Source organism: Amblyomma mixtum, chromosome 4, assembly GCF_055824585.1.
Source record: "Amblyomma mixtum isolate Tamu chromosome 4, ASM5582458v1, whole genome shotgun sequence".
Lineage (NCBI taxonomy): Eukaryota > Metazoa > Arthropoda > Arachnida > Ixodida > Ixodidae > Amblyomma > Amblyomma mixtum.
In genome coordinates this window covers 104,949,222-104,976,724 of record NC_143015.1, presented here as the reverse complement: position 1 = coordinate 104,976,724, position 27,503 = coordinate 104,949,222, and the positions used below count along the sequence as shown (strand labels likewise).

The following is a 27,503-nucleotide window of genomic DNA, read 5'->3' as shown; positions in this document are numbered from 1 at the left end:
ATTTGAATTTCCAACACTTTGCAGATAAGCACTTCATTTGGGGCGCGAAAAATCGCAGAAATCACCCCTGGCTGCCCTGGTTATGTGCCTTCTGTGACGCCGTATTTTCAAGTCTCGTCGGCACCGCAAGAAAGACGGTGTTATTACAGAGAGCTCCTCGAGCGGGAAAGGCTGAAAAAGCAGTAAGTAAAGTATAAAATAACTAGTTTTTTTGTGCTTGTCTAGGGATGACACCTCGCATCGGCATGTACTTAATCCGCTTGCCTCAAGGGTAAGGGAGGACAAATTCAGTGCTCCTGGACCGCTGCTAAAGTGGTGTATTGAGCTCCCACTCACAGACCGACGCTCTACGAATAAAGGCTATAACTGTACACGCTAAATATGCATCAATGGGGTGGCCAACACAGCTGCTCAAGCTGCCCTCCTCCAAGCATCGGGCACGCAGCCTCTCTCTGACACAATTAACGATGCCTCACCCTTAATAAGCTACGCTGAGACTAAAGATTACGATAAGATTATTACAAGGAAATATTTTCTAGCTCAGAAAAGCCGTAGCAAATTTGAAGAACACATCATCCGGCGGCTACAAACTGTCCAATCCCTACTTTATGAGTTAATGGTATCAAGACATATGCGATTCATTATGCCCCTTCTGTGGAGCACTTGGCACACTATTTCACACAGTTTGGGAATGTCAAGAAAACCCAGAGCTGGGCAACAATCTTGATACCACATGCCGCTGTCCTCTCGACCAGAATTCATTAGGACTTGGGAGAGTATACAGCACACTTCAGAAATATTCACTGCCGCGAAAAAAAAAAGGCAGCCAAAATGTCGTCAGAACTCCATAAGTTAATCCAAATAAAATTTGAATTTTCAACACTTTGCAGATAAGCACTTCATTTGGGGCGCAAAAAATCGCCGCTTCAGTCAGAATGGCTCCTTTTAAATGTGCGTAAGGTTTCGCTTTTTGGCGCAGCAAAAAGCACTTTTTGTGGTTTCTATGCAGAAATCACCCCTGGCTGCCCTGGTTATGTCCCTTCTGTGACGCCGTATTTTCAAGTCTCGTCGGGACCGCAAGAAAGACGGCGTTATTACAGACAGCTTCTCGAGCGGGAAAGGCTGAAAAAGCAGTAAGTAAAGTATAAAATAACTAGTTTTTTGTGCATATCAAGGGATGACACATCGCATCGGCATGTACTGAATCCGCTTGCCTCAAGGGTAAGGGAGGACAAATTCAGTGCTCCTGGACCGCTGCTCAAGTGGTGTATTGAGCTCCCACTCACAGACCGACACTCTACGAATAAAGGGTATAACTGGACACGCTAAATTTGCATGATCGTCTTTCGTGGTTAGTAGTAGGTGCGAAGTCGCGTGGACAACCTCAGCACAAGATACTTATAGATACAATACATCCATGCAGGGCAAATCTAGAGTACGTTTGAATTATTCTTTGTTGAAATGAAATGAAGCTTTCATGTCGAGAGGAAAAGGGGAGGGAAGTCGCTCATTTCTCAGTGAAAGCCGGATCAAGTTTACCCACGCATTATTTGCTGTAAATTTGTGTTATAACTTATTTTCCTAGTTTCGTGGTCTTATGTCGGAGGTGTTGGAAAACCTTCTTTCTTCTCCGCAGCTCCCATTTGGAATTCAGAGGGTCTGTGGACGGCACCTACGTGGGAGCGTAGGCTAGATGTAACGAACAGATATAGCGATTAGAGCCATCTCCCGGATGCGCATCTTCCCGCATCATTGAGCGAAATACTTCTTGCATCTATTCTGCGCACGTGTCTTAATTTCCGTAGCTGATCTCTCATCGCCTAATGGCGCCAAAATTTGAACACAGATGACGTAAAACAATGAGAGAACAGTGAAAATAAGACATCCGGCCACGTGATGAGTAAGTGACATATGCAACTTACACTTAGACCCGCCGATCAAATGCAGCGGCAGTGGGGGAGGGGGGGCGGCAGTTGAAAGGCTCTGAAACACCTTCCCTCTTAATTTGTCGAGCCCTTCCCGGCGAATCTGTCATGCTCGCATCCTACTGTGTCACAAGTTGATAGGTGGCTATTGGTTACATTCTTTCAGACCTTAGGCAGCTACCATGGCCGCGGCCAATAAGCCGCATAGCTCCGGTGGATCAGGAAGCTCCGCACCGCTAGGCGGCGTGCAAAAAAGTGTGAAAAGGAGAGGGAAAGGTGCGAACACGCTGAAATTCAAATTCTGACTACAGATAACTCAGCTTCCACCAAGCACATTAAAAAAAATCTTGCTGGACAATATTCTTAACGCGGCGTGCTTTAACATCCCATGCATACCGCCGCTTTATTAGAGCGCCATTTCAGAGCTCCTTTAAGCGCTGGGGACGATTTGGCGGTGATGCGGTGCCTTGTGATCCTCTGGTATCGCAGGCATTGCTGAACGTAACAATGTGCGCTTGGACAGGATAGAGTTCTCTTGATTACTGGCGCTTTTCTGGTTATAGCAAGCACTGGAGGAGTTCCTTTAGGAATTTAAAGCGATGCGAAAAACGCGAGGACGACAAGGAATGCAGAATGACTAAATGGCAGCGCAAAACGAAAGGACTGCGCAGCTCCGTGCGTATCGTTCTGCGTTTCTCATCCTCGGCTTCGTACTGTTGACGATTGTTTCGTGTTGTTTAAGCATCTAAACCTCGCCAGGTTTTCCTTGATCGTAAGGAAGTTTTCGCCGGCCTGTTTTTACCGCCTCAGTTCTTTGTTAAATGTCAGACATCCGCACCGTATAAAAGACACCAGGGGAGTGCGTGCGAAGATGCAGCGTAGCACCGCCAGGATTGTGTTTTCGTGGTTCTGTCTGTCCACTTCGGCAACAGGCCGCAATATGGCTGGGTGTGAGGTCTCTCCAGGCGGCGCACTAGCGATGCGGCTGGGACGGGCGACACGCTTCGCTTGCAGCGTGGCGACTGCGGTTTCGCTGCAAATGCTCTCCGCCAACAATCGCTCCAGCCGAGCGCAGCTTCTGTTTTAAGTTTAGCATCATGTTTCTACTCCCCGTGAACCTATGAGGGGCCGCGTCCATTTCCTTGTTGTCCACCGCAACGTCCATTTTAAACAAAATAATCTTCCCTGATGAAAATTAACATAAATTCTGTCTAGTGAAAGGCCTGACCACAGCGAAGACAGCGATTTGATACTTTGCGTGTAGAATGCCCAGTGCCTATGCTTTGCTATAATTTCGTGAAAACTTTTTCGGTACAAATTCTCCGTTTTAGCACGACTCTGATAGTGGCCAAAGCTGTGTTATGCATTAGAAGTGGGGTGCATTTGCGGCAATTTGCGATAGAGTCGCTATGAAAATGTTTCGCATTCCTGGACTCCTGGAGGTATTGCAAGCACTACGCGTGCTTTCTATGGTACGATAGAAACACTGTTCCGGAATCAGAGAAGGTTTTAGCCCTCCCATGCCCAGCTTTTCTGGATATGTACTACTTGCGCCATCTGTCGGCAGTGGCGGCGACACGGCGCGTAACTGAATGGGAAGGGGTACAAAAGAATCGTAAAACGTGAACAAAAGCACCTACAAAAAATGGTCCAGGGATTTGTGTAGTATACACTTAAATGAGGAATGTGTCAAAGTTTCAGTTCTGTGCTATTAATACATGAGCTTCCCAGCACGTTTGAATATTGTACGATGCTGCCTAGCGGTGGGGGCCGCATTTTGCCCATTTCTCAGACTCTAAAATTGTATAGCGCCGCAACACAGATAGATATCGAAAACGACCCTCGGTTTTAGGAGTGGCGCACAACTGGACCCCCAGGACAGTGGACACCTTACTCGTGCTTTAAGCTACGAAACCCGTGGAATGGGAGCTTGGACAGCAAAGAAGTCTAGCGGCGCTTGTCACAGTCAGTCGAGGACATCTCCATTGAGACTGAGACCACTATCTCCACACTCTCTAACGGTGGGAGGAAGCATAAGGGTGAAAAGAGGTGACATTGGCGAATATGCGTTCAATGAAGGCGGAGGTTTTAGGACTGTAACCGTGCTTGCAGCCATCATTTCATACAGTTTTTAATGTTGGCCCCAATGATTATATATCGGGATTGGAAGGTATTTAGACGTGAAATATACAAGTATCTAAGCGTATGCACAAATCATGGGGCAACTGAATGTGACGCCGGCTAGAAAAATGAATGAAAATATTATGAGAAATGCCCTCTCATGAGTGAAAGGGTGCTCCCGGATACAATACACAGTAATTGATTCGAGCATTCTTAAAAATTGCAGTGGTTCTGGGCACGTCGTTGGCAGATGTTAGTAGCTAAGATCCGGCAGACATCCTGTGCTTGTTATTTAGCAGAGGGAAGTGCAAGGTTGCTCCAGGCGCCAGTTGCAGTACGAGCAGTGAAAGGAGTAAGGGTTGGATAAGAATGCGGGGCGGGAGGGGGTGGATTTTCGGAACCATGCAAAGTGACCAGGATCACTTGGTGTGGAAATCATCTGAGCCAGAGTGGGGACAACAGTGAGGTACAATTCATTTCAGCTGTCTAATCTTTGTTGTAGCTTGACTACGTGGGGGAGAAGAATCTAGCTCCTCGCTAAATTTTAAAAAGACAAAAGTTAGGAAACTCCGGGAGAGTGGACTTGGGAGAGTTCAGAGCACACTTCAGAAATATTCACTCCCACAAAAAAAAGGCAGCCAAAATGAAGTCGGAACTCCATAAGTTAATCCAAAAAAATTTGAAGTTCCAACACTTTGCTGATAAGCACTTCATTTGGGGCGCAAAAAATTTCCGCTTAAAGTCAGAATGACACCTTTTAAATGTGCTTATGGTTTCGCTTTTTGGCGCTGCAATAAGTACTTTTTGTGGTTTCTATGCAGAAATTACCGCTGGCTGCCCTGATTATGTCCCTTCTATGACGCCGTATTTTCAGTCTCGTCGGGACCACAAGAAAGGCAGCGTTATTACACACAGCTCCTCGAGCTCGAAAGGCTGAAAAAGCAGTAAGTAAAGTATAAAATATCGAGTTTTTTTGTGCATGTCAAGTAACCCCTCCATCCCACGTGGCTAGTGGAAAAAGCCAAACTATGTCAAGCCAGAGCGCCAAGGGTAGCTTTCGAAATGCTAAGAACTGATATAGCTATTACTAGCGACCGGGTAAAAATCTCTATTTGCAGCTAGGTGCCTAAAAATGAGTTAACGAGCTTACTACTTAAGACAGTTGACCAGTTTTCTTGGTTTCCCAACACTAGTAATACTGTGCCTCAAATGCCATATTTTTACTCCAAAAAGCCTTTTTTAATTTTTAATGTGTTCCCTGAAACACCCGGTACATTTCGTGTGTATGGTTACAAGGCAGAGTTTGTTTATGTAGTGAATGTGTGAATTGCACATGTCCAAGTGGCAGGAGCAAGTGCCTTCAAAAAGTAGCAGGACACTATCACCCGTTACGAGGAGGACAATTTTTAATATTATTTTTATCCATATGGCACATACGAAAAAGTTATGTCATGATATGCATTGCCCTTAGAATGTGTAAAGAACAGTGTCTCTATGTTTTACAGAAATACGTAAAAGCTTCCCCCCCCCCCCCCCCCCCGCAATGTTTCTCTTCTGGCTGTTCAAGGCTTTCTGTTTCGTCATTTTCTCTCAGAATTCTTCCAAGAAAATAAAATCACTCAGTAATATCTGCCTATGTCAATGAATTGTGTGCATTCCTGTCAAGAAACTAAAACCTTGAGCGTTAAAGGTTTGCACCCGGGAGTCTTTCTCGGGAGTCTGACACTTTGTTATAGTTCAGGACAGCCTAATGGGACATTTCTACAGTCGAGAGGTATTTTAAGCTCCACATTCTTATCGAAAAACGGGTAATACAAAACCGCACAAAACAAAAAGAAACAGTTTTTCGGCTTAGCGGATACGCTCACATCTTATGGCTTCCCCTTTGAAGTCTTATTCAAAACTTCTTGCGTTCAAGAACAGCTAGATTAACACGAAAACTGTCGTCTGATGATTAGGCTTAGTTAAATAAGGTTCCGTTGGCTCATAGGTGCACTCGTGGAACATGCTTCATATGCTAGTTTACTGCTTTCTTTTAGCAATGTTTTTAAGGCGAAAGCCTTTAATGTCTCATCGTTGAAAGCAGCAGTTGTGGACAGAAATGTCACGCTTTTCAATTGGTTGAAACGGTCATGACGTCACAGTGCGCCAATTTCAAACGGGGCCAATTGTACTTTGGCTAGTAACCATGCAACCAATTGAAGGGATCACATAGTGATGCTCCAAGTAAGTGGGACTGAGCTTAGTTAATTACTTAATTACCGAATTAGCCTAATTAACTTTTCTAGTCAGGCCATATAAATAAATAAAACCGAGTAGGAAATTGGTCGAGCTCGGGAATCGAACCCCGGTCTTCGGAGTGCGAGACGAGCATGCTATCCACTCTGCCATGCCAGCACGATGGTTTGGAATGAACAAAGGCGCGTCTAGTGAATACGGTGTCTTCGCTCACTGCCATCCTCCTCCCTTTCCTTCCGGCGAGGTTTAGGTGTCCACCCAAATATGTGAGACAGATACATTTCCTTTCCTCAAAAACCAATTTACTGACGAGCGAGGCCGATGACGTTCTATGGACTCCCTGGCGGCATTGCAAGACACTGTCGCGTTCCGCTCTTAGAGGCGAAGCTTTACATCTTGACCACACATCAGTGACCGCGCTTTAGGTAAAAAACGTGCACCCCCCCCCCCTGAATTTTGCCGTGTTTCCACCGAGATATGGGAGACAGTTACTGCGTAATTTTCTTTCCTCAAATACAATTTTCATTTTCTTCATTACGGGCCATCTTTGTCTTTCTTCTTTCACTCACACTCTCTCCCTTCTCTACGGTACCATGATGGCTTCCGCTCAAATCTCTCTACGCAAGACATTATGCTCCAGCTCTCACGAGAGATACTGTGCCCCTCTACCAGAGCGGGCACAAAGGCTATTCTAGGGCTTGATTTAACTAAAGCATTTGACAGCGTCTCGCACGGAGCTATTCTCACTAACCTCTCCCTATTAAATCCTGGTCACCGTACCTACGAGTATATACGTACTTTCCTCTCTGGTCGTACAGCTGAACTTAGCTTTGGCTCTCTCCTCTCAGACCCTATAAACCTCGGTAGCAATGGTACCCCCCAGGGATCCGTTCTCTGCCCATTTCTTTTCAATGTCGCCTTGCTCACGCTACCTTCTAAATTAGACGCTATCCCCCGGCTATCCCATACCTTATACGCAGACGACATTACCCTCTGGGTTTCAACAGGCAACGATGCTGAGGTCGAATCCGCACTTCAACAAGCGGTCGATGTCATTGAGAGCCATGTAGCCGCAGCCGACCTCTCGTGCTCCCCTCAGAAGTCCGAGCTGCTGCTCATCCGAGGTCAAGCCGGCCTCCACGGCCAACCTCCCATCTGCATTACTGCTAGTGGTCAGCCCATACGCGAAGTATCCACCATTAGGGTATTGGGGCTCCTCATCCAGAGCAATCGGAAAAACACCGACACTCTAGCTAAACTTACAGCCTCTGTATCGCAGACCATTCGTATAATTCGTCGCATTGCTAATAAACATAGAGGCATGCGAGAGGCTGACCTCCGACGTCTTGTTCAGGCGTTTGTTATCAGTGGCCTCACATATACCCTCCCTTACCTCTACCTTAGCTGCCAGGAACAGGACCGCGTTGACTGCCTTATTCGACAGGCATACAAGGCGGCTCTTCATCTGCCCCACCGGACCCCCACGTATAAACTACTGGCATTAGGGATCTACAACACTGTGACGGAGCTCTCGGAAGCTCATCTCACTTCTCAGTACGAGCGTCTCACTCACACCTCCACGGGACGTCACATACTCGACAAGCTTGGAATACGCTTCGAAACAACCGCACCCGACAGGGTCCAGCTTCCACACCATATCCACAGTAACCTTATGGTTACCCCTCTTCCTAAAAATATGCACCCAGAGTATCATGTCGCTCGCCGCAAGCACAGGGCTAAGTCTCTGCACAAAAAGTATTTAACAGATCGGACAGCAGTCTATGTCGACGCCGCCGAATACCCCGACCGCGAAGCTTTTTCGCTTGCGGTTGTAGACTACTGTGGACGGCCGCTAGTTGCGTGCTCCATTCCCGTCAGATCGCCTGAAGAGGCCGAGGAGGCGGCCATAGCCTTGGCGATGGTCTCCACCTGTGCAGAAACCATCTTCAGCGACTCTAAATCTGCGATTCGTAATATCGCCAAAGGCCGGGTCTCCCCTGTCACCATCTCTCTCCTCTACTCCACCAAACTTCAACTCCGCCCGATCCAATTGATCTGGGTCCCTGCGCACTCATCCCATCCAGGGAACGAGACGGCCCACAATTATGCCCGAGGATTCGTCGACCGGGATGTGGTGTCGCCCGTCCTGCGGACGGCGAGAGATCGTATGGTTACATTTCATAACATAACCATGCACTACCGCTTAGGTAGACTTCTATATCCCCCCGCACATAGTTCTCTCACCAAACCCCAAGAAGTTGCGTGGAGGCAACTACTACAAACGAACACTTTCCCCAACCCCGCGATATATGCCCGCATATACACTGGGGTCTACTCCCCTTCCTGTCAACTGTGTGGCCAACATGCCACTCTATCCCACATACTCTGGGCTTGCCCTCGGGACTCCCCCCCTCGAGGCTTGCAGCTCTCGAATCCAGACCAGTGGGAGGCCGCATTGCTCAGTTCCGACTCGGACACACAGGTGGTGGTGGTGTAAAACATTTATTTATACTATATACAGAGGTATTGCTTGGACCGTGCCTGAAGGGCCCGGCCCTCACAATCACTAGGAGGGATCCCTAGTCCGGGACCCCTGTGGCTTCCGCGGCGGCCCGGGCTCTTGTCACCAGGGCTCGTTGTTCCTGGAGAGTTGAGCAGCCGAGCAGGGCAGCCTCCCAGTCCTCTCGGGTGGGGTGGGGGTGGGGTGGGAAAGCAGGATTGGCAGGGCATGCCCACACCATGTGATACGTGTCCGCAAACACTTCCCCACAGTGTGGACACTCGCCCGAAAAGGCCGAATTGAAATGTTTGAGCGCTGCCGGGCACAGTACCTTGTTGGTGTAGAGGCGAAGTAGCCAACGCTCCTCTGCCTTCTTGAGGCCTTTACAGGGGGGTGGGTATCGGCCGTGAGCGTTTTGATACAGGAGAGAGATCTCCCGAAAAGTAATAGCCGGATTAAAATCAGTAGCCGGATCAGGCGGCGAGAGAGGCGATGCCCGGTGGTTAAGCGCGCGGGCGGTAGTGTCCGCTACCTTATTTCCCTCTATCTCCGCATGTGCTGGGGCCCAGATGATGGTGCGCCGGGTTGGGAAATCCCGGTACTCACAACTGTGTAAAATTTGGAAAGCACGATCTGGAATTTGGCCCTGTTGAAAATTGCGGCAAGCTTCTCTTGAGTCGGTGATAATGACTCGGGACGCTGGATCCGCAGCTGCAAGTGCGATAGCAACTTCCTCCGCGAATGTAATGTTGGGGGCACGGAAGGTGAGGCCCTGAACTGGGTTGTTTTGGTGGACAACGGCAGCCGTGTACCAACCCCCATGGTGTGGACCTGCCGCGTCCGTGTAAAATACCCCTGGTCGAGCACCGTACTGCTTGGAAATGGCCTCCGCTCGCGCGAGGCGGCGGCCATAATGGGCATCCTTTGTCATGTTATTGGGGAGGGGGCCAACCTTTAGTGCGAAGCGCCAGGCCTCGGGCATGGATACCCGCTTCTCCTCTTGGGTTGTGTAATTGATGTGGAGGCGGGTCAGTAGGCGGCTACCCGCACGTGTTTTGCTTAACCGCAAGTATTGATTGCTGAGATGAGCCTCGCGCAGCTCCCCAAAGGTGTTCGTCATCCCCAGGCCGAGGAGACGTTGGCTGGATGTTGCAATTGGGAGGTCGAGAGCTCTCTTATAGATTTTTCGGAGAATCACTTCGAAAGCGTTCTCATCGCATTTGCGCAGGTGGAGGTACGGTGCCGAATACAGGATTCGACTGGTTACGAATGCATTCGCCAGCCGCAGGGCGTCTTTCGCGCTCCGAGACAAATATCTGTACACAGACCAGGATTCGCGTGGTCCGGCGTACTCTTATGCAGGTTCTGATGGGGCTGTAACCCCACACCGTCAGCTACATTTGTCGACGAAAATAAAGTTTATCCTCCTCCTCCTCTACGGTGCGGTTGAGGTGTCCACCGAGATGACAGAGAATTACTGCGCCATTTCCTTTCCTCAAAAAGTGTTGCGTTCAAACGGCAAGGAATCGTGCCGAACGGGTGGTGGCGTTCCGTGCACTCCCTGGCAGCGCTACAAAACGCTGTCGCGTTCCACTCCTAAAGGCGAAGCTTAAGCGTCATTGATTAGCCGTTAATTAGTATTCAGGCACTAATCAGTAATTAACCATTAATTAGTGATTTGTCATCACATAGTAATTAGTACTCAATTACATGTGACGCCACCAGTTCCACAGAAGCAGGCAAAGTGGTGCGGAAAACGCTTTCGCCTCTACGCACTTTAGACAGTCAAAGTTCCCCCTGAATTTTTTTTATTCCTGTGGAACAAGGAAAATGAATGATGGATACTTGATTCCGAGCCCCGAAATTGAATTTTTTGCTACAAAAATGTCTACCAGTGATGCCAGGTATTTTAAACAAGGCTGGAATATCTTAGTGCCTTGCATCTTGCTATTTGTTAGCATGCCAAGGCTACTCATAGGCAATCTAATTCGACTGCCCCACTCCGCCAGCTTTCGCATATCTACGGGCGTACCTCTACGTCAATTCTGCAATACTTTGTTTCTGGAACACTTCCATTATTGTTTTTGCGTCTTCCAGTTTGCATTCTTAGCAACTTGTTCAGCCGCACTGTCCCTGAGCCCAATTTTAGGCTTCGAAGGGTTACCCATTTCCTTTGATGAACTAGCCCAAAATCGAGAACACCAGCCTTCGAAACACGCCCCGAAGGAAGCTTTCGATAGAACGATTTTTCTTAATTTCGTAGCTTCCGTGGCTTGCATGGAATCCACATTTGAGGTAAACAAAGCACAGAAACCATACAGGAGGACTGGGCGAGTACACACAGTGAGCGATGATTTCAACAGTGCTGACACGCAGGCTTCTTATCCCATAGAGGGAACGCAAATCATGGACATGCGACAGTATTCGAGAACACATCAATAAATACGTTTGACTCAGTCTTTTTTTCTTACCGATATGGAAGGTGCTCTACTGAACAAGTCACGCAACCTGGCTATTTCGGCAGCCTTCTTAATTTCCTTAAACAAACAGCTCGTTATTTCTATCAAGCATTTCGCACCATATAAATCTCGATGCACAGTTCTTGAAGAGGCCATCTCAGCGTTAAACTCTTAGATGTCTGCAAAGAGCTCTGTGACATTTATAAAGGCAATTAAATTAGATCTTTCATTCCTCCTTCTACCAGGCTTACGCTAAAAAAAGCTCCTGCGAACACTGCTAATAATTTGTACTTGCAATATCTGTAGCAACCCTTTTGTGTGGTAAATAATAGGCGAAAGCGTATACAGCTCATTCGGTTGAAAAGCCGCCGGCGTTGTGGCTGTCGGCACCATGCGTCGGAAAATAAATTAAGTGGCGTTCAACTACTCTTGAACCTGGCTAGAGAGCAAAAGCTATGGTGTATCGGGCAACTACACGGGGTTTGGCATCGGTAACGTTCAGTGCGTTCTGTTCTGGACGCTGGATAGGCAACGCGTCCACCCTGCCACCGTGGCAGGTGGTAGTTATAGTTGATTGCGAGATAGCGTAGTTGCTCACCTAATGAACGCTAACGCCTGTAGCTGAAATGAAATTTTATGAAATTTAAGAACGAAGAAAAATAAAATGTTTTTCCTGATTTCATCGGCAAATGAGCGACAAAGTGGAAACAATTGTTCTCTTCTTTCAGCCATCATTGCTATGCATTCGGTGCAACGATGTCGATGGAGCCCAGCAAGAGTAACATGTCCGGCATCGGCGCCTACCGGGAAAGTGCAACCGAGGAGACAGGCAGGAAAGCACTGCCGAGCCAACTTCGCGTCCGCGATTCTGGTGCAGGCATAGAGCCGAGGCAGTAAGTAGCTGGGGGCCGACTCCAAGCAAAAAATACGCTTGTGCTTCTATTCTGGTAAACAACTTGAACCATTCGACATAGCCGATGTATAGAAGACAGCAGAGGATGATTTGCGCTGTCGCCGACACTGCAAGTGCTTGTTCATGTGTACGACAAGAACGTTACTAGTAATCGGTGGATGACTAATGAAGAGACATGGGAGAGGCATTTGCCCTGCAGTGGGCGTAGTCAGGCTGAAGATAAGCCCGCGTTCATTCCCTGAGGCAATCTGCCCTCTTTCTGTTCCTTAATTCTACATTTATTGTTTTCTTCTCCATGCCTCTCTGCGTTTCCTTAATTTTAGCGGAGTGCCTTTCGTTAGCCTTCAAGTTTCTGCCCCACAGGTAGTAATGGTGAGAAACAGCTGCTGTATACTTTTCTCGTGTGGGATAATGTTGAACTGCCATTCCTGATATGAGCGAGACTTCTAAATGTGCTCCACCCTGTTCTTAATTTTCCAGTCGATTTCCTCTCGTGTTCCGGATCTGGGGTCAGTACCTGCCCTAAGTTGGCGTATCGCCCACTTCGTGCACCGCACTACCTAAAGCCCCTTGATAAAAGAAAGTAGCGACACTCTCCTCCGCGCGGCGCTTTCCTCCTCGTTTCTCCTCACCCGCCGGCTCCCAGCGCTGCACACAGCACGCTTCTTCGTCCAAGCGCCCGTAGCCAATCCTCAGCATCCAAAGCTGGCGCGCGTTTAGAGGGCGGCCGCCTTGAGTTACCAGACCTTCAGAGATGCCAGTAAAACCATTGGTAGTGCTGGAAGTTACTTTGTGGGTATTTTGGTTTCTGTGTGTGCCCCTCTGAAAAGCATGTTCTTCGGCGAAACACATTTTTGCATCGATTTGAAGATTTATAGTGCCATGAAATGAGATGTTCAAGCGCGCGACTGGTAATTAGTGAATGGTGATTTCGCAAATGTATTAGAGAATAAAGGCGGCCAGAGTGGCAAAAGTGCACTCAATTTAACTGACATTATTAGTACTTCATTTGGAGAAATCGAAGCTTTGAGTAAAATTAATGAATGAAATGCTCAAAATCAAGCCACTGCTTCCTCCGCAAGCCATCCTGCTTTCCTTGCGGGCTCATGAATACGGCGAAACCATCCTCACGTCTATTTCTGCTGTTAAGTGCACATGCGCTCAGCACAGAAAACTGTTGCCAAGGGGCTTTGCAGAAAACGAAGCGTGCTTCATCCGCTGCGTCCAGACAAGACGAAGAATGCCGCGAACGGATAACAAAATTGCAAGCACAGTCACAACCGGCGCGCGCTTCCGTGGGCAACGGCAGGAATCGCCGTGAAGCGAAACCAAGCTGGACGAAAAATGGCGCGCCCAGAAAACAAAATACTAAGCAAAAACACCAACCGCCCGCGTTTCCATGGGCAACGCCAGGGAGACCAATCGGCGTGAAGCGAAACCTGGCTTCCAGCCAACGCCCGCGGCCCGGCAGCGCAGAGGCGAGGAGGAAGCGAGGAGGTCGTGCGGCGGAGGCAAAGTTCTAAGGTTTGCGGTACTTTATATCATCAAGGGGCTTTAGCACTAACAACTGTAAACTGCTCTTCCCTTCCGAAACTGCTGAGCTCTTTTGCACACCAGTTTTCAGACCCACCGTTTTGCACTCCCTCTCAAAGCCACTGATTATGTTTTAGATTTCACCCCTTGAGTGAATTAGCAAGGAAATGTCAGAGCATCTGACATTACTATATTATTCTTCATTAAGGCTTACCCCAAATGTTCCCAATCTAGGCCTCTGAATACTGCCTGTAAACAGTCGGTGAATAGAAATGGCGACATCGTATCCCTGCCTGACACCATTCCTTTTTGGAATTTTTGCCTTACTTTATGGAGGAATATGGTGGTTGTCTATGCGTATGCCTAGTTCCTCTTGACCGCTTTACGGCTACCGCCGCTCTTTACAGTATCTCTGATTCTCCGAATCAAACTTCCTTATATCGGGTACGTTCTGCTTATCGATTAGCTGTGATAGTTACGCCAGTTCTCTTCTTTCTTGGAGGTTATTTTCATGCTTCGATGTCTCTTGTAGAGATCTTTCGCCTCCCGAGAGAGCTTGCCATTATCCTGTCTGAGCATCCGGAGCCGCCGCGGTGGCTCAGTGGTTAGGGCGCTCAGCTGCATATCCGATGGACGTGGGTTCGATCCCGGCCGCGGCGGTTGAATTTTGATGGAGGCAAAATTCTAGATGCTCGTTTATTGTGCGATGTCAGTGCATGTTAAGGAACCCCAGCTGGTCGAAATTTCCGCAGCCCTTCACGACTTCGTCCTTCATAGCCTTAGTATCTTCGGGACATTAAACCCGCATAAGTCATAAGCCATGTATGAGCATCCTTCCGCCTACTTCTACTGCACGAGCCATAATGACAGCCGTGACCTCATCGTTCACTGGCGAAACATTAATGTCCACGGACTGAGTTAAAGCCGAATTCTTGAATTCCTCTAGATTCCTACTTACCGCTAACTCGTTGATGGGCTTCCATCTCTCTAGTTTCTTCCGTTCCCGATAGTCTAGGATAATTTAAGAGCTTGTCATCTATTTGTCGCTACAACGCACCTCTCCGAGGACCTCCACATCCTGCGCGATGCCAGAGGGAGCGGACAGTATGAAACTTATTTCATTTTTTAGTGTAGCCAGTGGGGCCCATGCACGTCTTATTTGTACTTTGCTGTTTCCTGCATGAATGTATTCATGATACTTAAAAGCTTTTTCCTCGGCAACTCCGCTAATACCCCACGCTCTACTATTTGTAGAGCCCATGCCATAGTCCGTCACTGCCTGGTCTCTAGCCTGCTTCTTTCTTTCGTTGGCATTAAAGTGAGCCCTCAGTACAGTGCACTGTGTTTTTAAACGATAGCGTATACAGCTCGTTCAGTCGAGAAACCGTCGGCGTTGTAGTAGTCGGCACCGCTTGTCGGAAATAATCGAGCGCTGCGTAAAAATATGGTATCATGGTAATTTGTGGTTCTAGAATGATGATGGTTAATTGGTGTGTGATAGGTAATGACGAGATAAAGAATTCTTGTAATTGTATAATTAATGAATAAATTAGAAAAAAATGGAAAAATGGGGTTTAAACGTGTCAAAATGCTCTTAGAATGAAAAGATAACGGTTTAGCTTTGTAATTAAGGAACTTTTGTGGGTAAATAGTCAGTTATTGAACTAATAAAAATTTGTTTTGAGAGGCCTCCTAGGGACTTCGACCAATTTGTGGAACGGGCAAGGCGTAGCGCCGAACGGCCGAATGTGTTCCGTGGACTGCCTGGCAGCGCTGCTACAGTCTATCGCGTTCCATTCTTAAGGCGAAGGTTATGGGTGCTCAAATTTTATTCTGCTCATCGCTGATTTCAAGTCTTCATAGATGTCATCACGGCTGAATGTGAGCGCGTAGGCCTGCACCACAATCAGTTTCCACCTCTTAATTAATGACCCTAATTAGTGTTACAGGGCAGACCTAACTCTGCTTTTATTCAAACTGCAGAACCAGCGACGATGTAGCCACGCCTGCCTCCAGCTTCTGGTGTGCCTTCGTCACGTGGGTGCCACCACGTCGTCGACAATCATTGTACGCGGCGTCGACACCCCAGCTTGACTGATCTTGAGAGGGAGTTTTGGCAGGTGAGGGTTATTGCCGAACTCTTTGTGGTTGCGTTGCTACGCGCGTTTCCGTGTTTGTCTTTGTGTGGTGTCCCGAAATGAACCTTTAATAGCAGTCACAGCGTGCGCTATATCGATGCACTACACAACGACATCTGGTGGAGTGAAGTGCGATGAAGCTTGCACTTGTGGTCCACACAAGCTCTTCGAGGTACACTTACGGAAGAAAACATACCCTAGAAGGTTTCGTGAAGTTAGTGCAAGTTACACCTCATGAAAAGCGCGTTAAGGTACCGGCAGTCATGATGATGTCAGTGCCCTTAAAGAACCCCAGGTGGTCGAAGTTTCCGGAGCCCTTCCCTACGGCGTATCTCATAGCCTGAGTCGCTTTGGGACGTTAAGGCCCCATAAACCAAACTAAACCATCTTCTTTTCGACCACAAAAGTTGCGAAACCAAAAAGAGTTTCTCCTAGTTTTACGCTGAGTACGTTTTCCTTCCCTCTAGTTCAGTTCAGCTTGACATCTGAGCTCTAAGTGCTGTGGGAGACCTGGTTTAGTGATGGTTGCTAGGGTTTTCGTTTAGCTCTCTAGAGCGTGACAACCTATGCTCGAGAATACGTTTGTAGGAGGCGTTCATAATTAGATCTGCCATCCTTGGACTGTCGGATGACCAGCTGGTCCGGTAGGACATCCACTACAAGACCCATCTCTCTAGCAGTCACTGGCCTCGTTGGCCTTGTCATGGAGTCTTCATGGTGCATAGTCGAGAATTCTTGCAGGAACTTTCTTCATTCCACTTCTGCTTGTACTTTTCGTACCAGTGGCTGCACGGCCGTGCACTACCTCTGGACTCTCAGCAGCGCCCGTGGTCATCTCGACCTTGCTCCTGCTCTCGTGTTACTTGTGGACATGGCCAGATACGATGATGAGGGATTCGTTGCCCTGACAGGAGAGTTCTTGGGCTGTTGCACCATCCAGTGGGTGAAGCCTCCGCGTTGGCTGGTGATGCGCAGCTGAAACCTGTAGGTTATTAACAAAATATAAGAAAAATTGCAACTCTCAAACCAATCTGATCAGCATAGAACAAGGAAAATTGAGTTTTAGCCAAATTCACAGGGCATGATTGCCTCAGCTGTTCCCATGCTACTTTCAATTTCAATTAAGTTATATTGCGAAAGTGCGTCCACGGAGCCACTGTGCTGTCTAGGAAAGTGCAACTGTTTGTCTGGGAAGGTGAACACAGATGATCCTGAGCCTTCACGTAGTTATAGCAAGATAAAATGGTCAATCTGCGGACTATGAGCAGCAGATATACAACGAGCGTGCTTTGAGTTTATTTACTGACCCAAATTACGATTAAACAGGTACTATTAATCAGGCTGTATCTTACCCTTCTGACCGGAGCAAAGAGTGAGATGGGGCAGGTGGGTGGGTGATCTCTCCACGAGGTGTCTCTGACCTTCAAAGTATTTGCTAATTCTAGGAACATGCTCCAGAAGAGCCTCTCTCTGTGTGACCGGTGCTATGCTGGATCAATTCGTGTGTCTTAGGCTGCTGTAGAAACGTGGACGCCCAAGTAGCGTATGCCACATGCTTGGTTATATTACTGTGCTTCGACTTTTTTTTGAATCGAAGTTTGTCTAACTTACGAAAAGAAGTGGCTCAAAGAACTGCACAAAAGTAGATAGGACAGGTGGCACAACACCATTTGAATAATGAACGCAAGCATTCGCTTTTACTTTGTCATGTTTATCACCACTGACTTCCATGTCATTGCTCACTGCAGCCAGCTGCTGTCTCCCGCCAGGCTCACCACTTGCCGGCCCAAAGGGTACGTACATGCTAGTGATCAATAATCACCAATCAATGATTGCCTTTTTTAAGAATTGCTACGAGTATCTTGCCATTCTCAAAGCAGTGTGGGATCCCAACCTGATTATGCTGTGCAGTGAAAACTATGCTGTTGTCGTTGCCTTTTCGCATCTGTGTGTATATTAATGTTCTAAAGAGCGTTCTGGAAAATGTTTTCGCTTGTGTTTTGCTTTTGGGGGTTCCTGTGAATACTTAGTTTCAGCCACAGCCATAAATGATGTCTATGAAAATTAAAATACGTGTGCATTATTTGCTTTCGAGAGATTCAACCTCAGCACTTTGCGATGGCCAGTGAAAATCATGTAGTAAAGAAACACAGTCAACGTAATTTTTATTGCCTATTTAAGACAGGACTAAGGTAATAGATTGATAAAACAGCTACCCATTTGCGGTTCAGAAGACATATTACCGAAAAAACAAGCACAAATACGTCCGCTATGTTCTCAATTCACGTTCTGCGGCAGGGGTGATGCCCATTGTTGTGTGCTCCTCTCAAACATAGTCCCACTAGCATTCGGCACATTTTTGAAGACAACTCCACATATTACTCTGCCAACGACAGAGCAGAAAGCCCCCACGCTATTGGCTGAAAGGCACTCCTATTCCTGCTCTCCGAGGCGAGTTCAAGAAATGAGTTGGGAAGCCAAGCCACTTAATCCATTTTAATAGTAAAATCGAACACCCACTGCAATAATTCGAAGTTTCTGCAACTGCTCAGAGCGTGTACCCCAGCATCACAGCTAATCAGGCCAATATTGGCGATGTATTGGCAAAGTCCGGTTCTGCAAAAGGATCATAGAGATGCTTTCCATTTCCAGTATTGGGCCAATATTCTGTGCTGATTGGGTATATTGAGTTCATACGATAAAAAGACGAACTCAAAATGGTCTTTAGTGCAGCTTCAACAGCCACGCGGTACCTGTGAATATCTCCAGAGGAAAAGCTACCCAGGTAGCACAGATAATCGGCCCAATATTGGCAATGTAATGGCAAAGGCCGGTTCTACAATGGACCAGAGTGAAACCATGCATTCACAATATCGGGACGATTACTTGCGTTGATTGGGAATATTGAGTTGTCTCCGTTTTCTTGAGAGTGCGTTATCTTCGCAATGTGTAGGGGGTTTTGTGGCAGTCGGATTAAACGTTTTGTCTGTATTTTAACACAGCACACGGTTGCAGCCGTCGTGGAACATTTGTCACGTGGGTGGGGCCTGCTCTGCGGGGAGTCGGAACCGCCCGTATCTACCCCCAGCCATCAAAGGACGTGCCCCAGGTGAGACGGAGCGGCAACAGCACTTTGAAGGCGTCCAATGGTCTCGTTTACAGGAGTGTAAATGACAGAAAAAAGAGTATAGCATTTTAAGACACCGCCACTACACTTTTGTTGTACCCCAAACGAGTCTGGCGAAATCAGCTTGGCATTATTAAATGCTTGCACAAGAAAAGGCATTCAGAACAAAAGACGTAATCCTACAACAAGCGTTGGATTCGTTTTCAAACACCACTATAGTCTGTTTTTCTAGAATGCATTCATTCTTTTTTGTCCTCCTAACTATTGTGCAATATCATGATTAGTTCGCTTTTATTTGTATGTAACTATCGCATAAATGCTGTGCATGAATTTTGTGTATCATACTGAGTTGTCTCGATGTAATTATTTTTTGAAATTCCTGCATGGGCCTAAGTCTAGCCGAGAAAGCTAAGTGCCGGAATGATTCGCATGTATTTTTTTACTGGCCGTGGTAATATAACTGATTTGATTCATTGATTGATCAATTGATTCATTACGTGGGCTGCTTTTGTTCTGTGGGCTCCATTTCAGCGCTGCAAGACACTGTCGAATTCCACTTTTAAAGGCGAGGCTTAAGCTTCCTCCAAATTTTTTCCGATCCCTATGCACCTCATGTTTCTTGTATTCCTTACTTTATATTTGTATTATGTTACCGCGCCCCCAAACTGCGAGAACAAAAACTGCGCTTGGGCTTAATAAAGAAATTTTTTCCCCGATCTCATCGGCAAATAAGCGACGAAGTGTGCACAATCATTGTTATCTTGCAGTCATCGTTGCTGTGCATTCGATGGGACGATGCCCGAACGGGGTCCGTGGAGCCCAGCACGAGTAACATGTCCGGCATCGGCGCTACCGAGGCTGGCAAGGAAGCGCTGCCGAGCCAAGTCCAGTCCCAAGTGCCGCGTCAGCGATTCTCGCGCATGCACCGAGCCGAGGCGGTAAGGAGCCGGGTACCAACACTAATAAAAAAACACGCTTTTGCTTCTGTTTTGGGTTAACAACTCGAACCATTCGACACAGCCGGTGTATAGACGACAGCGCAGGACAATTGGCGATGTCGCCGACACCGCAAGTGCTTGTTCATGCGTACGAAAAGACTGTTACAAGTAATGGGTGAATGACGAATGAAGAGACATGGGAGAGGCGTTTGCCCTGCAGTGGGCGTAGTCAGGGGGATGATGGGGATGACGATAACCCCGCGTTAATTCCCTAAGGCACTCTGCCCTCTTTCCGTTTCTTAACGCTGCATTTCCCCCTTTTTTTTTCGTGCCTCGTTGCGTTGTCCTTGATTCTAGCTGAACCCCTTTCGTCAGCCTCCACGTTTCGGTCCCGCAGGTAGTACCGCTTAGAAATTGCTGTTATAGGCTTTTCTCGTCTGGTATGATAATGGTGAACTCTCATTAATAATATGAGCGAGACTGCCAATTGTGCTACACGTTGTTCTTATGCTTCCAGTCGATTCGCTCTCGTGATCCGGATCTGCGGTCACTACCTGCACTAACTGGGTGTATCACTTACCACTTCGTGCACCTCACTAGCAACTGAAAACAGCTATCTTCCGAAACTGCTGAGCTCTTTTGTGAACTAATTTTCAGACCCACCGTTTTGCTCTACCTCTCAAAGTCACTTACTATGCTTTGGAGTTCATCCCTTGAGCGAGTGAGCAAGGAAATGTCAGCAGGGTATCTGAAATACTATGATATTCTTCACTAAGTCTTATCTCCAACTGTTCGCAATCCAGGCCTCTGAATACATGTAAACAGCTGGAGAATAGAAATAGCGACATCGTCTCCCTGCCTGACACCATTCCTTTTTAGAATTTTTTTCTTACTTTATGGAGGAATGTGGTAGTTGTCTATGCCTGGCCTAGTTTCCTCTTCACCGCTTTTACGCTACCTCCGCTCTTTACAGTATCCTTGATTCTCTCCGTATCAAACTTCCGTGTATCGGTTACCTTGAACTTATTGATTAACTGTGATAGCTACGCGAGTTCTCTTCTTTCTGTGGGTTTACTCTCATGCTTCGGTGTTTCTTAACTTGTTCTTTCGCCTCCCGAGAGAGCTTGCCATTATTCTGTGTGAGCATCCGGAGCCGCCGCGGAGGCTCAGTGGTTAGCGCGCTGGGCTGCATACCCGAAAGACGCGGGTTCGATCCTGGCCGCGGCGGTCGAATTTTCAAAGGGGGCGAAATTCTAGAAGCCCGTGTACTGTGCGATACTCGTCTGCAGCTGGTCGAATTTTCCGCAGTCCTTCACGACTGCGTCCATCATAGCCTTAGTCTCTTTGGGACGCTAAACCCGCATAAGTCATAAGCCATGTATGAGCATCCTTCCGCCTACATCTACTGCACGATCCATAGTGATAGCCCTGACCTCATCGTTCACTGCTGGAACAACCACCTGGGGCTCTTTAACGAGAGCTGATATCACAGAGTACACGGGCCTCTAGAAATTCGCCTCCATCAGAATTCGACCTCTGCGGCTGGGATCGAACCCGCGTTTTTCGGGTTAGCCGCCGAGCACTATAGCCACTCAGCCACTGCAGCGCTTTCGATATTCTTATACTATGAAAATCTCATGTCTTTGTAGTGCTGAAAGAAGTACTTTTGTTGCAGTGGATTATGAATACTCATCCTCTTCTTGCACCAGTACCAAGCAATTTCTCCCACAAGGGCAGCTTGCTTGACTTAAGCCTTTTAGAACGCTCATGATGTTCAACATGTACTATCGAGAAAAATTAGAAAATTGGAGTGCCTATAATGAGGTGCCCTAGTTCGCAAAAGTAACGAGGGGCGCACAATGCACACTTCTACACTCACGATATTTTGGCGATTATCTCATCATCGTAATCGGAAGCTGTCTGCCAAATAAAAAATTTAAAACATTAAGAGCTGTCTCCCACGCATGCACAGAAATCACACCGTTCATGGCGCTCGAACCAAAGCGGAGAGCGGGGCAAGTCCACACTCCTCCGTTAAGCGCCTTTCCTTTGCATTCGAAGCTCCCACTCTTGTCGCTTAAAGCACAACTAAGGTGTCCAAGGTGCCAAGGGGCCTGTTAGGCACCTTTCGTTTGCTCTATATGAAGCTGAAAAGAAGGTCATAATGCTGGTAGTACAGCAATGTCATGCCAACCGTTTGATCCAGAATATTCCAGACGATTCTGCCTTTCGTCAAGCATCAACTTGCTAGTTAAGTTAGAGCCTAGCTAGCCGCAGGGATTTTAACCGGTGATCTATAATAGGGGGAACCGGAGTCCTATATCATGCGCGGTTCAGGTGCACACCTAGATGAGCGAGACTGTTACTGTGTCATTTCCTTTCCTTAAAATCGAAATTGCGATTTGTCCAGCGGGCAAGGCGTCGCGCCGAACGGTCGATGGCATTTCCCAAAAGCACCTGTTGTCGGTCCAATACTGGAAATGTATTGGCAAAGGCCGGTCCTACAAAGGACCATTGTGAAACCATATATATCCAATATTGGGCCAATTAAACTGAAAAAAAATAGGTTAATTGTCAATCGCCCAAATAACTTTTTACGCAGCCAGCAATGTTCGACTCCGCTTAAAATCGTCGTTTTCAAGGATGCATTCATTCTTTCCTAACTATAGTATAATTTCTTCACCAGTTGGCTTTTCTTTGTGTATAACTGTCGTACAACTGCTGTACGTGAATTCTGTGCATAATACAGAGTTGTCTCGATATAATTTTTAAATTCCTCCATGGGCCCAAGTCTAGCTGAGAAGGCTAAGGGCCGTGAATATTCACATGCAATTATTTTACCGGTCTTTAAAATAAAACTGATTTATTTATTTATTTATTTATTTATTTATTTATTTATTTATTTATTTATTTATTTATTTATTTATTTATTACCTGTGCTGCTTTTGTTCCGTGCGCTCCATGAGAGCGCTGCAAGACACTGTCGCATGCGACTCTTAAAGGCGAAGCTTAAGCGTCCTCCAAACTTTTTTCGATCCTTATAAACCTAAAGTTTCTAGTATTCCTTATTTTACGTTTGTAGTATGTTACCCCGGCCCCAAACTTCCATAACGAAAACTGCGCTCTGGCTGGGTAATGAAATTTTATTCCTGATCTGATCGGCAAATGAGTGACTAAACGGGCACAATCATTCTCTTCCTGCAGTCATCGTTCCTATGCATTCGGTGCAACGATGCCCGAACGATGTCCATGGTGCACAGCACGAGTAACATGTCCGGCATCGGCGCCTACCGGGAACATACTACCGAGGAGACTGGCAAGGAGGCGCCTCCGAGCCAACTCTTAACCCTGAGTGCCGCGTCCGCAATTTTTGGCGTAGACTCCGAGCCGAGGAGGTAAGTAGCCGGGGACCGACTCCAAGCAAACAATACGCTTGTGCTTCTGTTTTGGGCAAACAAATCGAACCATTCGACATAGCCACTGTATAGAGCACACCGCAGAACGATTTGCGATTTCGCCGACACAGCAAGTGCTTGTTGATGCGTGCGAAAAGAACGTTACTAGTAATGGCCCAAGGACAAATGAAGAGAGGGGAGAGGCATTCGCAATGGGCGCTGATGATGGTGATGATGATGAGATCGCGTTAATTCCCTCAGGCACTCTACCCTCTTCCTGTCTGTTAACTCTACACCTATCATTTTCTTTTTCACGCTTCGCTGCCTGCGTTGTCCTTAATTTAAGCTGAACCCTTCCGTTAGCCTCCACGTTTCGGTCCCACAGGTAGTACCGGAGAGAAACAGCTGTTATATACTTTTCTCGTGTGGACAATGGTGAACTGCCGTTCAAGATATGTGCGAGCCTGCTATAAGTGCTCCACCCCGTTCTCATGATTCTAGTCGATTAACTCTCGTGATCCGGGTCTGCGGTCACTACGTGCGCTAAGTTGGTGTATCACTTACCACTTCGTGCACCTCACTACCAGCTGTAAACTGCTGTTCTCTTCCGAAACTACTGAACTATTTTGCATACCAATTTTCATACCCATCGTTTTGCTATGCCTCTCAAAGTCACTTACTATGGTTTGGTGTTCAACGCTCGAGTGACTTAGCATGGAAATGTCATCAGAAAATCTGAGATTACTATGGTGTTCTTAATAAGTCTACTCTTTAAATCTTCCCAATTCAGGCCTCTCAGTACTGCCTGAAAACAGTCTGTGAATATAAATGGCGACATCGTCTCCCTGCCTGACACCATTGCTTTTTGGAATTTTTTCCTTATTTTATGGAGGAATATGGTGGTTGTCTATGCCTATGCCTAGTTTCCTCTTGACCGCTTTTAAACTGCCTCCGCTCTTTACAGTATCCTTGATTCACTCCGTACCAAACTTCCTTGTATCGGTTACCTTCAGCTTATTGATTAGCTTTGCTAGCTACGCCAGTTCTCTTCTTTCTGTGGGGTTACTTTCATGCTTCGGTGTTTCTTAACCAGATCTTCCGCGTCCTGAGAGACCTTGCCATTATCCTGTCTCAGCATCCGGAGGTGCCGCCCTGGCTCACTCGTTATGGCACTCGGCTATTGACCCAAAAGATGCGTGTTCGATCCGGGCTGCAGCGTTCGAGTTTCGATGGAGTCCAAATTCTACATTCCTGTGTACTGTGCGATGCCTGTGCACATTAAATAACCCCAGCTGGTTAAAATATCCGGAGTCCTTCACGACTGCGTCCTTCATTGCCTTAGTCTCTTTGCGACGTTAAACCCACATAATTCATAGACCAGGGATGAGCACCGCCTACTTCTACTGCCCAATCTATAATGACAGCCCTGAGCTCATCGTTCACTACTGGAACATTAATCTCCTCGTACTCAGTTAAAGCGGACCACTGTTCTGCAGCGACATCCTGAAATTCTCTACTTTCCCTCTTACTGCTAACTTTTTGATGGGCTTCTGTCTCCCTAGTTTCTTCCGTTCCCTCTGGTCTAGGATAATTCGAGAACTTGTCATCCTTTGGTCCCTACAACGTACCTCTCTGAGGACCTCCACATCCCACAGGATGCCAGAGTGAGCGCACAATGTGGAGCTTATTTCATTTTTTAGTATAGCCAGCGGGGCCCTTGCACTTCCAATTCCTGCTCTGGTGTTTTGTTCATGAATGCATACGTGATCCGTAAATGTTTTCTGTCGGCAACTCGACTAATACCCCATCCTGTGGTATTTCTGGACCCTGTGCCGTAGACGCTCACTGCCTGGTCTCCAGCCTGCTTCTTGCTTTCATTGGCTTCGATGTCGCCCATCAGTACAGTGTACTGTGTTTTTACGCTGTAGCGTATACAACTCATTCAGTCGAAAAATTGTCGGCGTAGTAGTAGTCGGCACCGTGTGTCGGAAGTAATCGAGGGCTGCGCAAAAAAAAAATGGTATTGTATATTGTGGTTCTAGTGTTGATGATTAATTGGTGTGTGAAAGGCGATGACGAGATAATTATTTCTTGTAACTTCATAATTGAATAATAAAGAAATAAAAATGAAAAATAAGTAAACTAGGGGTTAAAAGGTGTCAAAATACGCTCAGAACGAAAAGCCATGGCTTTAGCGTTGTCATAATGAAACTTTTTGTGTAATTACACAAGTAAAGAAATCAATTAAAATTTGTTTTGATAGGCCTCCTAGAGACTTCCAGCAATTTGTCGAACGGGCAAGGCGTCGCGCCGAACAGGCGATGGTGTTCTGTGGACTCCCTGCAAGCGCTGCTACAGTCTGTGGCATTCCATTCTTAAGGGGAAAGTTATGGGTCCTCCAATTTTACTTTGCTGATTGCCGATACCAAGTCCTCATAGAGGCGTTCGGCAATCTGGTCATCATGGTTGAATGTGGGCGCTTAGGCCTGCACCACCTCTTCTTCTGCACCTTCACCTTCAGTTTGCACCTTCAATTTGCACCTCTTAATTAATAAGCCTAATTACGGTTACAGGGCAAACCTCACTCTGTTTTTATCCAAACCGCAGAACCAGCGACGATGTAGCCAGGGCTGCCTCCAGCTTCGAGTGCGCCTTGGTCACTTGAGTGCCACCACAATCAGTCTACGTGGCGTCGGCACACAGGCCTTACTGGTCGCGAGAGGGAGATTTGGCAGGTGAGGGGGATTGCCGAATTCTTTGCTGTTGCGTTGCTACGCGCGTTTTCGTGTTTGTCATTGTGGTATCCCAAAATGCTTTTCAGGACATGTGCAGCCAAGCCCTTAATAGCAGTCACGGCTAGCCCTATATCAATGCACTCCACAAGGACATCTGTTGGAGTCAAGTGCAGTGAAGCTTGCACATGTGCTCCACACAAGCTCTTCGAGGGGCACTTATGGAAGAATGCGTACGCTAAAAAGTTTCGTGAATTTACTGCGTAGAAAATTGAAATATAAACCATAGGCTACAGGAGATAAAGAAGTACGCAACACGTTACACCACGTGAAAAGCGCCTTAATGTGCCGGCAGTTATGGTGATGTCAAAAAACTTTGTGCAGGCTTCGCGTTACTCACTCAATGGAACGCATGGCGACGAGCCCACAGCAAACAAGATCTCTTCTTTTCGATCACAAAAGATGCAAAGCCAAAATAAGTTTCACTTAGTTTGGCACTGAGTACACTTTCCTTCATTCTAGTTCAGTTCTAGGAAAGGAATTCAGCTTTACAGTTGAGCTCTAAATGCTGTGGGAGACCTGGTTAGTGATGCCTGCTAGGGTGTTCGTTTAGCTCTCTAGAGCATGACAACCTCTGCTCGAGGAGACATTAGTAGGAGGCGTTCATAAATAGATCTGTCGTCCTTGGACCGTCCGATGACAAGCTGGTCCTGTAGGACACCCCCTACAAGACCTATCCTTTTTAGCAGTCATTGGCCTCGTTGGCCTTGTCATGGAGTCTTCATGGTGCATCGTCATGAATTCTTGCAGGAAATGTCTTCATTCCACTTCTGCTTGCACTTTTCGTACCAGCTTCTGCACGGCCGTGCACTTCCTCTGGACTCTCAGCAGCGCCCGTGGTCATCTCGACCATGCTCCTGCTCTCGCACGCTGCGCTACTTGTCGACATGGCCAGACACGATGATTCGTTGCCCGGACAGGGGAGTTCTTGGGCTGTTACACAATCTAGTGGGTGAAGCCGCCGCGTTGGCTTCCGGCATCTGAACAAGTGAGGCGCAGCTACTTTCAGGCCACTGTGATGAGCTTAGGAGGAAGGAAAATGATATTTCGCCACGTGCTCGGGCCATGATTTCCTTAGCTGTTTACGCACCGCTTTCAATGTCAGTTTCATTGTGACGCAAAATTACACACACAGAACTACTGGGCTTTCTGAGAACGTGCAACTGCGCGGGCGCAGTTGGCGCCTCTGGTTGGGCAAGGCTGCGGCTTTATCGGCTTCATACAACACAGGGTAGTTGCTTTCGTTGGTTGTTTAGATTTATTTTGAGCTGTTCACTGCAATCTCGTTACAGCCCTCTTCAGCGCTGTAACATTCGCCATGTCCGCCGAGTCCTGTGGTTGAGGCATGATAGGCCTGAGCTGGCTCTCTAGAGCCGCCGTTGTTCATATGATCTTGGTTACTAAAGTCTGACTGCTTAGCCTCT

At 47.2% G+C, this 27,503-nt stretch overlaps 1 protein-coding gene across 14 annotated transcripts in view; it reads left to right on the top strand.

Moving 5' to 3' along the window:
• Positions 1-27,503, top strand: part of LOC149347687 (uncharacterized) — a 99,276-nt gene that overhangs the window by 70,450 nt on the left and 1,323 nt on the right. For 3 of the 14 annotated variants that reach the window (XM_089587321.1, XM_089587311.1, XM_089587324.1), the window contains exons 9-12: positions 1,010-1,133; positions 4,868-4,990; positions 11,972-12,136; positions 15,673-17,192. The gene's annotated coding sequence lies outside the window, so the exon portion shown is untranslated. Of the gene's footprint in view, positions 1-24; positions 183-890; positions 910-1,009; positions 1,134-4,867; positions 4,991-11,971; positions 12,137-12,636; positions 13,264-15,672; positions 17,193-27,503 lie in introns of those variants that run through there. The other 11 variants (XM_089587314.1, XM_089587325.1, XM_089587313.1 and 8 more) reach the window with 8 other exon arrangements.